The 16,741-nt window shown below is 43.7% G+C and overlaps 1 long non-coding RNA gene across 2 annotated transcripts in view; it reads right to left on the bottom strand.

The window, feature by feature from the left end:
- LOC142760907 (uncharacterized) overlaps nucleotides 1-10,646 on the bottom strand; it is a 72,798-nt gene extending 62,152 nt beyond the window's left edge. For both annotated transcript variants that reach the window (XR_012883448.1, XR_012883449.1), the window contains exons 1-2: nucleotides 10,494-10,646; nucleotides 9,155-9,218 (exon numbers count right to left, since the gene is read on the bottom strand). This is a non-coding gene — a long non-coding RNA (uncharacterized LOC142760907). The remainder of the gene's footprint in view (nucleotides 1-9,154; nucleotides 9,219-10,493) is intronic.
- Between the last annotated feature and the right edge of the window lie 6,095 nt (nucleotides 10,647-16,741).

Below are 16,741 nucleotides of genomic sequence, written 5' to 3' on the forward strand. Positions count from 1 at the left end.
CGGTATGGTGGTATCCAGTCGCGGTATGGGAGTGTTATCTGGTCACAATATGGTAGTATTATCCAGTCACGGTATGGTGGAGTTATCCAGTCAAGGTACAGATGTAGCCGTCTTTAACTTGACTTTTAACGCATTAAATAAACAGTGGCTAGATCTCTTATCTTGACTTTTTCAATGACTTTTCAATGGCTTTTGTTGTGTGATATCAGGCTGCAGCAAGTTGTCACAGTCAAGTTAAAGATGGCTATATTCGTATGGTAGTATTATCCAGTCACAGTATGGTAGAGTTATCCAGTCACAGTAAGGTAGTATTATCCAGTCACGGTATGGTGATATTATCCAGTCACGGTATGGTGGTGTTATCCAGTCACAGTATGGCAGTATTAGGCTTCGTTCACATCTGTGTTGGGTTCCATCAGACCTTTTTGTCAGGGGAACCCATGAACGGAAACCCTAGCTTTCCGCTTGCATTACCATTTTCATTTGTCTCTGTTCCGTAAGGTTTCAGGTTTTTTGGCGGAATCAATAGCATAGTCGACTATGCTATTGATTCTACCAAAAAAACGGAAGCCTTTACGGAATGGAGTCAAATGGAAAACATTAGTAACAGAAGCATTACCATTGAAATCAATGGTAATGCAAATGGAAAGCTATGGTTTCCGTTTGGTTTCTGCTCATGGGTTCCCCTGATGGAAAGGTCTGGCGGAACTCATTAACGGAGCCCCGACGCAGATGTGAACAAAGCCTTATCCAGTCACGGTATGGAAGTACTATCCATTCACAGTACGGTGGTATTTTCCAGTCATGGTATGGTAGTATTATCCAATCACGGTATGGTGATATTATCCTGTCACTGTATGGTGCTGTTATCCAGTCACGTTATGGGAGTGTTATCTAGTCATGGGGATATTAACCAGTCACAGTATTATATTATTAACTAGTTATAGTATGGTAGTATTATCCAGTAACAGAATGGCAGTATTATCCAGTTACAGTATGGTAGTGTTATCCAGTCTACGTATGGTAGTATTATCCAGTCACGGAATGGTAGTATTATCTAGTCACAATATGGTGGTGTTATCCAGTCACAGTATGGTGGTATCATTCAGTCAGGGTATGGTAGTATTATCCAGTCACAGTATGGTGGTCAAATCCAGTCACGGTATGGTGATATTATCTAGTCATAGTATGATGGTGTTATCCAGTCACATTATGGTGGTATTATCCAAATCACCATAAGGTAGTAGTATTATCCAGTCATGGTATTGGTATGGTGGTATTATCCAGTCCTGTATGGTGGTTTTATCCAGTCATGGTATAGGAGTGTTATCCAGTCACAGTATGGTAGTATTATCCAGTTATGGTATGGTAGTATTATCCTGTCACAGTATGGTGGTGTTCAGTCACAGTATGGGGGTATAATTCAGTCACGGTACAGGAGTGTTATCCAGTCACAGTATGGTGACGTTAGCCAGTCATGGTATGGTAATATTATCCAGTCACGGTATGGTAGTAATATACAGTCACAGTATGGTAGTAATATACAGTCACGGTATGGTGGTGTCATCCAGTTACGGAATGGTAGTATAATCCACTCACAATATGTTGGTGTCATCCAGACAAAGTATGGTGGTATTATTCATTCATGGTATAGGAGTATTATTTAGCCATAGTGGTAATATTTACACATTGTATTAATATAATTTGAGGGTAGGCCTAATCTATGTATACAGATTCCACATTCTGGTACAGTATAATGTGCCCTATATTTCCCAATAGAGCACATGAGTCTTGGGGAACACATTCCACACCACCTGACACCAGACCCGGCTGTGCGCTAGGCAACAATGCCAAATGTATATTTCACTATGAGCAGCATTTACATTTTCCAATCGTTCCACCGATAACAATTATTTTTACAAAAAATTGAGGACAGCATCTATATGGCAAAAATATTTCTGTATTTATTAACACATACCAAATAAATAAAAAAGGCTATGTTTCGACTCCGCAGGAGTCGAAACGTAGCCTTTTTGATATATCCGGGATGTGTTAATAAACACAGATATATTTTTGCCATATGGATGCTGTCCTCAATTTTTTATACCAATTACCCGTCTGGATGGTATTTTTGGGCTTGGAATTTGCATCTCTCTCTCTAAATTGAAGTGGAGCAAACCTGAGTGCTGTGGAATACCTTTTACCAAAACAATTATTTTTACAACATCACAATTGCTGAGAAACGATAAACAAAAGTTTTATCGTTGATCTTCTCATTTGTTAACACTGACCAATTATCATTATGATTGGTCAAAAGAAAGCAAATAATGACGATAACTGGCTAAAAAAATGGGCCTTTAGTGGGGATCTTTTCAGGCCTAGTGCCAGGGGCAGTGTGAGCTGTAAATACGGCCCTTCTCGTGCCATGCATCTCAGAATATGTCGGGCTTAGAGATAAGTTAAGGGAGGACACATCTCTACAATACCTGGTACCACTTAGTTATGGCGCATTGTAGCTGTCACTGTATATATATGGTATATCTGGAAGGCAGAATTGCTATAAGGGTATGTTCACAAGCAGTGAGAAAAAACGTCTCAAAATACAGAGCTGTTATCAGGGGAAAACAGCTCCGATTTTCGCTGCGTTTTTTATGGCCGTTTTTTACAGCCGTTTTTGGAGCGTTTTTCTATAGAGTCAATGAAAAAGGCTCCAAAAACGTCCCAAGAAGTGACCTTGACTTCTTTTTCGCGGCCGTTTTTTTTACGCGTAAAAATGCAGCGAAAAACGCTTAGTAGGAAAAGAACGCCGTTTTCCCATTGAAATCAATGGGCCGATGTTTGGAGGTTTTCTGCTTCCGATTTTTCGGCCGTTTTTCGGGACTTTACGGCCGAAAATAGGCCGTGTGAACATTACCCTAAGGCAAACTGTATAACAAATGATAGACTAAGGCCCTATGCACATGAACGTGCTTTTGCGGCCACAATTCCACCGAAAATCCACGGGAGAATTGCGGCCCCATTCATTTCTATGGGGCCATGCACACGACCGTAGTTTTTACGGTCTGTGCATGGCCCGGGAGCCCGCACCACAGAAAGAACGGACATGTCTTATTACGGCCGTCTTCTGCGGTCCGGGCTCATTGAAAATAATGGCCGCGGCCGTGTGCATTGCCCGCGATTCGCAGGCAGCTTGCGGCTGACAGTCCGCTGCCGGCCGTGCACATGGATACGGTCGTGTGCATGAGGTCTAACACTACCTCATCGGTACACTTTCCTGGATATTATCTTTTTATTAAGAGACCTGTAATCTGTAACCATAAATATATCCATAAATGTCCCGCATCAGCCCTGCCCCAAATAATTTCCCACGTCGTAAACACCAATCTATATATGGTAGTATACTGTACCTTTAAATAATAATCAAATAGTACCACTACACAAGTACCATTACAACTATGATCTTCAGACTGCAGAACATGCAGGTAAAAACAGTACTGATCAGACACAGTCAGAGGCAGAATAAACAACAATTACATCCAGTGAATCACAGTTGACGTGTTTTCTGATTTGAGTCATTCTTTTTCCAATTTTGTCTCCATCCAACTCAAACCACCATGAATATTTCCCCTAACCATGAATCATCTCTGGAGAGTTTTCCGCCCAGCCATCTTTGGCTCCTTGCTTTTCCAGGACATCCCCACTTTTTTTAAACAAACTCCCATTTCTGCTGCCCAATTTAATAATGCTATCCTGCTGCTACCTACAATAGTGTGCCTGATGTTCTGCCCAGTCCCCCCAAATACTGAGCTTCAGAAAAATTGGTGTAAGGCCCTGTTCACACTAAGTTTTTTTACACATTTTTTGACGCGGAAACCGCGTTGGAAAACGCGCCAAAAAACATCCGAAAATGCCTCCCATTTTTTAACCCTAGCGGTAAAAAGAAGCGACATGCCCTATCTTCAGGCGTTTACGCCTCTGACCTCCCATTGACAGGCAGAGAAAGCGTATTTCGCTGCGCTTTTGCCCGTGGCACTCAATGGGCGCAAAACGAAAAATGCCGTGAAAGACGCAGCAAAAAACACGGCAAACTCCGTGCAGGCAGGTGAAAATCCTGCCTCAAAATTCCAAACTGAATTTTGAGGCAGAATTTTCTGCCTGCAAAAAACTCAGTGTGGACCTTATATATTCACTCTGAAAATACTAGTACCACAGATAGTGCCCCTTACAGTAATTTGTGCGAAACATAGTGATGAAACCCTAACATTTATAATGCCCACACAGTGCCCATAATTTTCGCAAATAGCTAGTACCCCTAAAAATAGTAATAGCCTGAAGTGGCTAGTGGCCTATGAGGATGAATGTCAGGGAGCCGTGGGCTCCTGTGCCCCACCGCAGTATTTAACTGTATCCACATCCTGAGTATATCTGGATATGCAGGGCACCAGGCAAAAAATCCCAGATACTAACAACACAACTTCTGTATGGAGCATCTGTGGCTTTTACTGTATAAAGGTCATTATGCGGCTGGCATTGTATGATAAAGAGCATTGTAGCTATAAATGCATGGGGCATATGTGGGGCATATGTGGTTCCCAGTGAATGAAGGGCATTGGGGCTGACACTGTGTGAGTGTTACTGCGGAGGACACTTTTTGGGGTGAACTGTGCTGACACTATTTAAAGGAATTTACTTTGTCTGTCACTGTAAGGCCCAGTTCACACTGAGTTTTTTTGGTGCTAATTTCGACGCAGAAACTGCTACAGAATCAGTGGCAAAAAATGGCCGAAATTTCCCCCATTGATTTCAATGGGAGGCAGAGGTTTTTATTTCCCGGACGGCTTTTAGCTATGTCCTTTCTTGCCACAGCTACGCGTCTGACCTCCCATTGAAATAGGAGGCAGAAAAAACCCATGGCCCTAGTTTCCAAGCGTATTTCGCAACTTTCTTTGCCCGAGGTCCTCAATGGCTGCAGGCGAAAAATGTGGCAAATTCCTGAAGGAGTTTTGAGGGAGATTTTTTCTGCCTGCAAAAAACTCAGTGTGAACTAGGTCTTATATACTCCTCTGCTACTTCAGAACATAATTCTGAAGAGGAATGGGACATTTTGAGTTATCCTATAACTGACTTGTAGCTCCTGCTTCCAATTCAGAATAAGGTTCTGCAGCATACCTCTGAACTTTCAAGCATCGCAAAGAGGCATTTTTTTAATTTTAAGCCACGCCTCTAATCCCGCCCAATCCCAGCCCATACACACCCGGTTCAGCCCATACAGTATCATGCTAACATAGAACCCCCACACACAGGGCTGGCTCCAGGTTTATGTGGGCCCTTGGACGACACAGACTTGGTAAGCCCCTTTGCGGAGGAACTTACGGCGGCAGTAAAATAGCAGAAAATGTCACTTTGTGTCCCGAAATAGACGTTAGGCCCTGTTTATGCCCCATATAGAAGTTAGGCTCCCACTTTGTACCCCCATACATTTAGTGCCCTCTGCAGAAAGTGCCACACAGCCCCCCTCCTGTCAATGTCCATATATGGACAGTGTTGTCAGGGGCAACCCCATAGCCATAGTCCCGGCAGAGCACTACTAGCACTCTGCCTGGGACTCCTGCTCAGCTCCTGACATCACTGTCCATATATAGACAGTGATGTCAGGGGCTTCCCCAGAGAAGGAGTCCTGGAGCAGAGCCGCTAGCGCTCTGCCTGGGACTCCTTCTCTCCTCCTGACATCACTGTCCATATATGGATAGTGATGTCAGGGGCTACCCCAGAGAAGAGCTTATAGCACTCTGCCTGGGACTTCTTCACTCCTCCTGACATCACTGTCCATATATGGACAGTGACGTCAGGGGCTTCCTCAGAAAATGAGTCTTGGAGCAGAGCCACTAGCGCTCTGCCTGGGACTCCTTCTCTCCCTCTGACATCACAGTCTATATATGGACAGTATTTGTCAGGGGCTCCCCAGAGACAGAGTCCTGGAGTACAGCCGCTTGTAGCGCTCTGCCTGGGACTCCTTCTCCCCCTCTGACATCACTCTCCATATATGCTAGCGGCTCTGCTCCGGCACTCCATCTCTGGGTAAGCCCCTGACATCACTGTCCATATATGGACAGTGATGTCAGGGGCTCCCCAGAGATGGAGTCCCGGAGCAGAGCCGCTAGCGCTCTGCCTCAGCTAACTCCCCCTGTAGATAGCTCCACACTGCCTCTAGATAGTTCTAACCCCCCCCCATCCCTGTACATAACTCCATTGGGGCTACCTCCAGGAGCAGAAACCCCAGCCAGAGCATCGGCCACGCTTCAGTTGGAGCCCCTGATGTCACTGTCGATATATGGATAGTGATACCAGAGGCTTCTCCGGGAGCGGAATCCCCTGCTAGAGCGTCAGCAATGCTCTGGCCGGGTATTCCGCTTCAGGAAGAGCCCCTGACGTCACTGTCCATATATGGATAGTGATGCCAGGGGCTTCTCCAGGAGGGGAATCCCCGGCCAGAGCGTCGGCAATGCTCTGGCCGGCTATTCCTCTTCAGAAAGAGCCCCTGGCAGCGCTTTGGTCGGGGATTCCACTCCTGGAGGAGCCATTGATGTCACTGTCCAAATATGGGGCTTTACAAGACAGGATTCCCCGGCCAGAAAGTTCACGCTGTTCTGGCCCGGTACTCCATAGTTGAGTGCTGGAGCAGGGAGCTGACGGTTCCCTTCTTCAGCATTGGATTCAACTGTATCTGCGTCCTGAGGACGCAACACAGTTGAGACCGGGACAAATCACCGGCCACCCGGGACAAATCACCGGCCACCCGGGACAGTGGAACACTGCCTGGAATCCGGAACTGTCCCGCTGAATCCAGGATGGTTGGGAGGTATGGTGCAGCAGCTGAGGTGTGTACTATAAGTTATAATTAACACCCTACTCTAGTTATTACGAATATTAAAAGTCACCCCAAAGTTCTTTGATCTCCCCTATCTGTCTATCTATCTATCTCATATCTATCTATCTATCCAGTGGCGTAACTACCGCACGGGCCCCCACCATGGCCGCAGGCTCCGCTAGCAGCCGCTATGGCTGCTACAGCGGGACGCCACTGAACACGACTACGGCAGAGCAGGGAGGTATCTCCCCGCTCTGCCATTAAACAAAAGACATGTATCCCCTATCCACAGGACAGGGGATACATGTGTGATCGCTGGCAGCGATAGGGAGAACGGGGGACTGAAAATCCCCTGAAGTTCTCCATCACAAACCTCGGACTTCCGGGGTCTGTGTCGGCAGCTCCGTAGAAATGAATGGAGCGCTGGTCGCGCTTGTGCTCATGCGTGACCAGCGCTCCTTTCATTTTTATTGAGCTGCCGACACAGACGCCGGAAGTCAGAGGTTAGTCATGGAGAACTTCAGGGGACTTTCAGTCCCCCGTTCTCCCTATCAATGCCAGCGATCACACATGTATCCCCTATCCTGTGGATAGGGGATACATGTTATTTGTAGGAAACACTATAGGTCGCTTTTTCTTTGGGGTGGGCGCTGTATGGCGTTGCCTGCAGGGGGGGCACTGTATGGCGTTCCCTGCAGGGGGGGCGCTGTATGGCGTTCCCTGCAGGGGGGGGCGCTGTATGGCGTTCCCTGCAGGGAGGGGGCGCTGTATGGCGTTCCCTGCAGGGGGGGCGCTGTATGGTGTTCCCTACAGGGGGGGCTGTACGCCGTTCCCTACAGGGGGGGCTGTATGGCGTTCTCTACAGGGGGGGCTGTATGGCGTTCTCTGCTATGGGGGCTGTATGGCGTTAGTGCCATACAGCCCCCTCTGTAGATAACACCATACAGTCCCCCTGTAGATAACGCCATACAGTCCCCCTGTAGATAACGCCATACAGTCCCCCCTGTAGATAACGCCACACAGCCCCCTGTAGATAATGCCACACAGTCCCCCCTGTAGATAACGCCATACAGTCCCCCTCTGTAGATAACGCCATACAGTCCCCCCTGTAGATAAGGCCATACAGTCCCCCTCTGTAGATAACGCCATACAGTCCCCCCTGTAGATAACGCCATACAGTCCCCCCTGTAGATAACGCCATACAGTTTCTGTTATCTACAGGGGGGACTGTATGGCGTTATCTACAGGGGGGGCTGTAAAAAAGGCACTATCTACAAGGGGGGGGGGGGTTGTGTGACACCCAGGGGATGGGGGCCCCAGTCAAAAGTTTGCTATGGGGCCCAGTTTTTCCTAGTTACACCCCTGTATCTATCTATCTATCTATCTGTCCAACCTGCATTATTGGATTCATAGCATAAGTTGTCTCTTTAACGTGTTTGCTATTATACCATTGACTGGAGAATGTGTCAGTAAACCCATTAAATACTTAAGTTAATTTGACGGTCACACTAGAGAGGATTGGATTGCATGTAATGAAACACATCATGTCACTATAATTAGTAAACAACGTCCCTGAAACGAAATACAACATAAATGACTAATATTTCTAACACTGTTTCCTGTCTCTGTGAGAGTTCCCTTAATCCTGGAGCCTTACAGCCTCTGACTATCTGGAATGTGCGTTTTGGATTTGGCTCTGTACTGCTGTTATTCATTAATATAATTTCCTAGATCTTGCCAGCATAGAAAACAAGTGGGAAGGTAACAATTTGTGAATGACGTGCGCTCTAAGTTGTGTCGTCAGCCTACCTGTGTGCATGTCACCTGGCCACTGAGATCTTATATGACAACTGTGTTTTCAGAAGTTTAGCTTAAAAGATTAACACTTTAATAGCCATGTTGGATAAACAGGTTTGGCACATTTTCTGTATGTATTGATTGCTTTGATACTTTCCATATATTTTGGAATATTCTTATCAGATTATTCTGACCATTTGATCATTCCAAATATTAGGAACTATGCTTATTATCAGATTTCTTCCATTACAAACAGTGATCCAGTAATAGTAGGGAAACTAGGGAAACTTCCTTGTTAGCCCATCTGGAGACACTGGCTGTTTTATGACAGTCTGTGCCTGCTGGGCCATAGACAGAATACAGGCTACCAACTTCTCCACAGCTCTAAAACCCTATTACCAAATTGCTCTTCCTTGTAACAAGCCCATGGAACGCAATCAGCCATGCTCTACTGCCCATTGCCAAAAAAGATAACAAAGAGATTCTTACCAATTTGAACCAGGAGACGAAGGATTATTACCAATTCTGTAGCTGCGGATGGTTGTGACACTGGCTGATGGAGCACAAGATAGGAGACACAATTAGAATGATGTTGGACTAATGTCACTCCTGCTAAATTGCTATTGGCTGATGAAACCTTATTGGTAAAGTTGTGAAAAAAAATAAGAAGGGCTGGGGGTTCCTCATGGGTGGTGCATGACTAGCAGTCAGTGTATAGCAATAATAGGAATTTGTCATTTCCATGACATACAAGAACCAAGTGAATTTCCTAATTTGGCTTACTGGTGGATCTCCTAAATTCCACAAGTTAGAGACAACAAACGAGCACATTAAACTACTGGTATGTGTTTAATTTGGCTTTTATTCTTTTTGCCCAGAATAGGCCTTTAATGGAGAATTTAACACCAGAAAATGACCTACAGTATTGTTTAAATCAAGTTAATATGTTGAAGGGAGTCTGTCACCAGAAATTGCCCTATAAAAGCAGCAGCACAGTATGGTCGTGTAGCCTCACCTGAATATAATGTTTTTTAACTTTTTCAGATGCGTGGATCTGTTGCAGAAATATGTTTATTCGGAATATGCAAATAAACAGTTTGGAGCAATAAGTGCGTCACCGTTACTCCAAACAGTTCTACATTCTCTTCCAGTCCTTTCCTCCTTTTCTGATTGACAGGGCCACTGAAGCTGCACGGGTCTAATCGGCTCTACTGCGCACGCGTTTGCACCCCCTACAGCTACGCCGCTGTCCATATGGCTGCTGTAAAGCAAATCTCTCAATTGCTGTTTATACTTAACAACAGCAGCTCAGGCAAGATGGATGCCACATAATCCGGTATAGAAAATCTAGCTACAATTTTTGAAAAAGTAAAACATCGTACTGTGAAAAATCCTACAAGATGAAATGACCATGAAATATTACTTTCCGCTCTAAAAAAACATATGTCCTGTAAAGAAATCAGAGCAAAATAGTCACTAATGATAATGGCATTGCAGCTCCATCTATGATAAATTGCTGCAGGTTGGCATCAGACTCATCTATTCTTAGGCAGATTTCCCACCTTTGTGGTCAATTCCATTATTCTGGAGGTTGGCAACACTATACACAAAAATAGAGGTTGGCAACACTATAGTGGATATGCTTAGTATTATTCTGGCTATAAGACAAATTACAGTAAAACTCTGTTAGCCTGGCACTCATGGCATCGCTGGTTTTCAGTATAATTGGTTATTTTTAACATCAAATTAAAATGCAGGAAAATATAATTTCCATGTTACGACACCCCCCCCCCCCCCCACTCATTTTATGGTATTTGGACCTACTTACCTCATTTGGATTCTGAAAAGTCACCACCATTGGGTAATTCCAGATTTAAATTCAGTTTGGTTTGAGAAATCATAGTACTTTTGGGGTCAGATTAAAGGAATTTTATATGACTTTTTGTTATCACAATGCTGTGAATGTGGAGCAGACAGCATAGATCACATGTTGTAAGGGTTTACAGTTGGGATTCTGGAGTTTATTAACTGTTCTGTTATATGGAACATCGCCCTCATGTTGGCCTGGCTGCACAAAGGAAAAGCTATGCACGTTTTCTCTCAATGTTCCGCAGTGTGCTTGCTGCCTATCAAGTGAGTTAATTGACATGCCAGAAAGGAAAGACATGTTTACTTAGCGAGATTACACCATGTAACAGCATATTGTTATTGCTGGTTATGACGGCTGGATGCATGTGGGTTGAACTGTGGTACACTGATATCACATTGATTTAAGTTAACATAGAGCGACAGGTTTTATAGATTGTAACAACAGGAGCTTTCATTCTTACCCTCCTCCTACCCAACATCTTAAGACCAGTCCATTTGAAATGAGAAAAAAAGTATTCCTTATTAGACTAAATTCGCTTAGAGAGACAAAAAAATGCACACTGGGGCGAGACAAAAAAATGCACACAGGGGCACGACAAAAAAATGCACACAGGGGCACGACAAAAAAATGCACACAGGGGCGCAACATAGGGCAGTATCCCAACAAAAGATGTACTTAGCAGAAGAGTATGGTTATGCTCACCTGGCAGAGCACGACTTCATATAAATTTTGTAGTACATTAGTACAATACGTAGAGCTGCCAGCTGCGGGTCCATCCAGATAAAAATCTATCAGAGCATATAATTGTGAGAGGTACAAAGCAATGTACAAAAAATAGCAATATTATGCAAATTGAAAAAACTACCCTTTGCTGGCGCTGCTCACTTGCTTTTTGTCTTTTTGGTTACTCTTTGAAAATAAAGTTGTTGGAGTAATTAAAGTGTAGTTTTCTTTTATTTGGCAATCAATACGTGTAACATAAACATTTTTTTTAATGCGGCGATACCATATACTTGTATTTTTATTTATTTTTTACACTTCCACAAGAAAATCCTGTTTCTGGAAAACAAAAATTTTTTACTGTGCACTTTTTAAAACCTTTATTTAACTGTATTTAATCATTTTTTTTTTTTTTTGTCCCGCTAGTGGACTTCACATTGCGATTTTCTGAATGCTGATATAATGCTTTGGTATACTTAGTATACCAAAGCATTACTGCCTGTCAGTATAAAGCTGACAAGTAGTCTATTAGGCCATTCCTCTGCCTGGTGACAGTGGTTGCTATTGAGCAGGGCATTTAAGGGGTTAAAACAGCCAGGATCTACGTTATCTCTGATCTTGGCTATTGCAGCAGGAGTCTGGCTGCCAGTCACAGCTGAGCTCCCACTGTGATCGCACAGGCACAGCTTCTGTGCCAGCGCGATCACCATCACGTGAATGCACATCGGAAAGCAGGAAAAGGACCCTTCCTGTGACATACATGTACATGATAATGTGCGAAGGGGTTGAAACAGTGAATAACATTGACTATCTTCTGACAATGACACCTGTCGAGTGGTGAAATATATTAGGCGGCAAGTGATCAGTCAGTTTTTGAAGTTGATGTGTTGGAATGAGGAAAAATTGTGATGGTTGGATGACTGGGTCAGAGCATCTCCAAAACAGCGGGTCTTGTGGACTCTGTTCCCCTTAAGCTGTTCAGCCTCCTGTTAAAGCCTGGATAATGCTGATGCCTGGAGGAATGAGTAACCAATGAACCCCAGGTATGAAGGATTAACTCTTACACTGTCCTAGACCACCATGGCATTAACCCCATCTCTGCCCTAGACTCCATGGATCTTACCATAATTCCATTAAGTACCCTAGGTAATTATGGCTAATTAGAGGGGCTATGCAGCAATATTAATTTGCTGCAGCTTAGGATTGATCGGTTTAACAGTGCCCTAACTGCTCCCTAGCTACAAAGACTTAGAGGGAACATTGCGTGATTCTGTTATCAAGTGGTTAATACCTACCAAAAGTGGTCTAAGAAAGGACAATTGTTGAATCGGTGACACAACGCGCCCAAGGTTCATTAATATGCATGATAAGTCTGGTCTTATCCCAGAAAAGAGGTACTGCTGGCTATAATAGGAAGGTTTCAGAACACACAGTGAAACTTGCCCATGGGGCAGTGTAGCCTCCAAACGGTAAGAGACCCATGCTGACCCCTGTCCACCACTGAAAGCACCTGTTATGAAAATGTGAGCATTAGAACTGGACCATGGAGCAATAGAAGGTGGCCTGGTGGAATGAATCACATTTCTTCTTACATCATGTGGATGGTCGGGTGCGCTGCTTACTTAGGAAGAGATGGCATCAGGATACACTATGGGAAGAAGGCAAGCCAGCGGAGGTAGTGTGATGCTTTAATGTGGGTCCTAGCATTCATGTTACTTTAACACATACCTCCGACCTAAAATTGTTGCAGACCAAGCCCATCCCTTCATTGCAAAGTACCCCCTGATGGCAGGGGCCTTTTTCAGCAGGATATTGCCCCAATGCAAAAATTGATCAGGAATGGTTTGAGGAACATGACAAAGAGTTCAAGATGTTGACTAGGGCCTTCAAATTCCCAATATTTTAATCTGATTGAGCATCAGTTGGATGTGCTGGAAAAACAAGTCAGATCCATGGAGACCACACCTCGCAAATGCTGACATCTTGGTGCCAGGTATCACAGGACACCTTCTGAGTTTTTGTGGAGTACATACCTTGACGGTTCAAAGCTACAGTATATAGTTAAAAGTATTGAGACACCTACATATTACACCTACAGGAGCTTTTATGACCTCTCATTCTAACTACATAGGCATTAATATTGAGTTTGTCCCCCTTTGCAGCTGAAACAGCTTTCACTCTTCTGGGAAGGCTTTCTAGACTAGCCGGTGGCAGTATTTAAAAAACTGCCAACCTTCTCGGGTTTTCTAATGCAACGGTGTCAGGAATAAAATGTGTATTCTTGGCACTCCCTGCGTCCTCTAATACCTGTGGATGGATTTTGATCAGTAGGGCTTACCTAAGCATTGTGGCCAACCAGTTTAATCCCTTCATGGCAGCTGTTTACCCTATGGCAGTAGGATACTTTAGCGGCAAGTACAAGAAGCTATCCTGTCCGCATGGGCCAATATTCCTGCAGAATCATTCTAACACCTAATAAAAAATCGATGCCATAACGAATTGCTGCAACTATGAAGACCAAAAGAAGTCCAACGTGTTACTAGATGGGTGTCTCTAATAAAGTGGTTATTCTGTGTATATTGTTATGCATGGTATTTCTTATGTAACCATTGGTCTGACTACTCTAACCGATTTGTTGTTTAATGTAAATCTGCTGTCCAATGTACTTGGGCCATATTTTGTACCCACTTAACCAGTTCAGGACCGGGCTATTTTGAGCCTTCAGGACCAGACACCGTTTAGCCCTTTTTAGCACGTGTTGGTTAAATGGCTATCACTTTTTTATTTGTTGGGCTAACGACGTGATTTTTGTGACGTTTTTTCCGTAGACAATGCAGGTTTCTTTTTTTATTGTTTTTATACACATCCTTTTTGCTATTTTAGAATTTTTATTCATAAAGTTTGAAAATAATAGTAAAAAAATAAGCTTTTTTACGTTTCAGCTATTTTTTTTGGTAATAACATAGTTTTACCCTAAAATAGACCTTTTATTTGTGATCGTCATTGTCTACCGTAAATTTTAATATATTACATGTCTATATTAGGGTAATTGGGTCAGCGCTAGCATTACAACAATGATAAGCAGGGGGGGGGGAACGGTTTTTTTTGGCGTGGGTATTTTATGTGTATTTATTATTTTATTTTTTTTGCACTTGACTTTACTATTTTTTTATTACTATGGTCTGTCCCTCAAAGGTCAAAAAAGACCTTTGGGAAACTTTATATATTTTTTTTCTTTCTTTTACACCATCTTTTTCCACTGTAACTGGAGCTGCACAGCAGCCCCAGTTACAGGGGAGATCAGCCCTCTCATAGTGATGATTGTCACTAATAGGGCTGTGCTGGGTCTAGTAAGACCTAGCTGCAGTCTGTCAGTAACGGCACCCGGCGATCATGTGACCAGTCACATGATCACTGTGAGGAATAGAGACAGCGCCGCTGCTGCTGTCTCTATTCCTGTACACAGCGCGCATTGAGCGCTGTGTACAAGTGATCAGAGAAGACAGAAGCAGCGAAAGCTGCTTCTATCCTCTCCTCAGGGTCTCCGGCAGTCGCTGACAGCCGGAGACCCGACATTTAGCTGCCCGATCGCGCGGGCAGCAAGTTAAAACCCGAGCCGTAAAAAGTCTATGGCTCTGGTTTTAAGGACCCTGACCGCTGGCCGTAAAAACACAGCCAGTGGTCGGGAACCAGTTAAGATACTAAGATAAACAATAAAAATAGAATAAAAAAAAATATATCAACAAAGATAAAAAAACAACAACTTTTTTTGCAAAATATTGTAACCACTCATTGTGCAAAAATGTCTCTCATCTCAGGCAAAGAGTAAGTAATTTATACTACAAATCATCTGCCAATAAAGACAGTCTAGACTCACAATTTTTTTTCTAAATTCCTTTGCAGAAATAATGCACCTTACTGAGATAACTGGAATACCACTTCCGATTCCATTAATAATCAAATGTTCCAGTGACTGTTTATAAGTTGCTTAGCAACATGTAATTTATTGACCTGTTTCTAAAGTTTGATATCATTAAAGATTTTTCAGGCCCAAAAAGGGAATGGATGCAAAAACTTGCATCAGGAGAATGGGGGACCCCTTATTGTCGATGCCAGAAGCCGCTTGTTGCATCAGATTCAATGAAGTCTACGGTAGTTACGGAAACTAACAAGATAGCAGGGACCCCTGTTCTCTTGAGAGGTTGGAGGTCCCAGAGATGAGACCCCAACCATCAGACATTTATGGTATAATCAGTCGTGAACCACGATGCAGCAACATTAAGCCTATAAATAATGAATCTCTATGGTCATCACTGGTCCCTGTATTAATACATTCTCAAAAGTTCAGTTCTTAAAGTTTTATATATATCTCCTGGCTAAGTTGTATGGGTCCACCGTCCATATGCTATTCCAACAGTCATTTTATGCCAACCAGCCAGTGATATTTGACATGCTTATGTTTCAATCATCGTGTCTGCAACTGGTTCTGGTTTCTTCTTACACTCCAAAAAAATACTTGTAAGTCAACTAGCTTTCATTGAAATTGACTTTATTCTGTGTAAATTTTTTATTTAAGGACATTAAGCTATGAATCCTACTTGGGAAGAGAATGATGTAACTTCTTATGTTCTCTGTTTGGTGCAGATGAATAATTTGGTACTGTATAATATTGTTTAAAATCCTCGTTGGCCTAGATAGATTGTAGGATCTTGCATCAGCATGAATGACAACCTTGTCTTATAAAAGTGCTTAATGCAGAATGATGGATCTACACTCAGTAGCATGATCGAATACATCAGGCAAGGTTTTTATGCTTTCTGTCCAGTAATTGATCAACGTCTGAAACTAAACTAAATACAGTTTTATAGCATGAGACTTCCAATGAATGTGACGAAGGAGAGAAAAAATATCCCTCCACTAGCTAGGTTGTTGTAATGACGGGGTAGGGAGACAGACAAGTGAGCCCTAATCTACCCGCCACTCAGTCCCTGCCTACTTGCAACGACCCATCCTAGGCGACGGGGTACAACTAGGCGACGGTCCCTACGCTCAGTAAGTGCATGACAGACAAACAGACAAGGGTACACAGAAGCTAGGGAAACGGGGCAGCTGCCCACGGAGACACCGTGAGCAACGAGAGTAGTGAACGAGCAGAGTCAAACCAGAAGTGCACAAGGTACAAAACGCTGAGCAGGAGAGTGGTCGGTAAGCCAAGGTCAATAACAAGCAGAGGATCAGTAGTTCAAGCAGCAGCAGCAGAGCCAGGAAACAAGCAGAGCAGAATCACAGGCAAAGGAGGAACAGGAAAGGTAGGTATAAATAGACAGTGGGCGGGAGCTAGCTCCGTCTGGTCAGGCTGTGATAGGCTCTCCCACTCCTAAGCCTGCCATCCTGAGTGGTGGAAGATGGAGTCAGTCTCACAGACATAGGAGCAGGTGCAGACTGATTACCCACGGCGTCGACACAGAAGGTGTGTCTGGCAGATC

This window comes from Rhinoderma darwinii, chromosome 4, assembly GCF_050947455.1.
Source record: "Rhinoderma darwinii isolate aRhiDar2 chromosome 4, aRhiDar2.hap1, whole genome shotgun sequence".
Classification (NCBI taxonomy): Eukaryota; Metazoa; Chordata; class Amphibia; order Anura; family Rhinodermatidae; genus Rhinoderma; species Rhinoderma darwinii.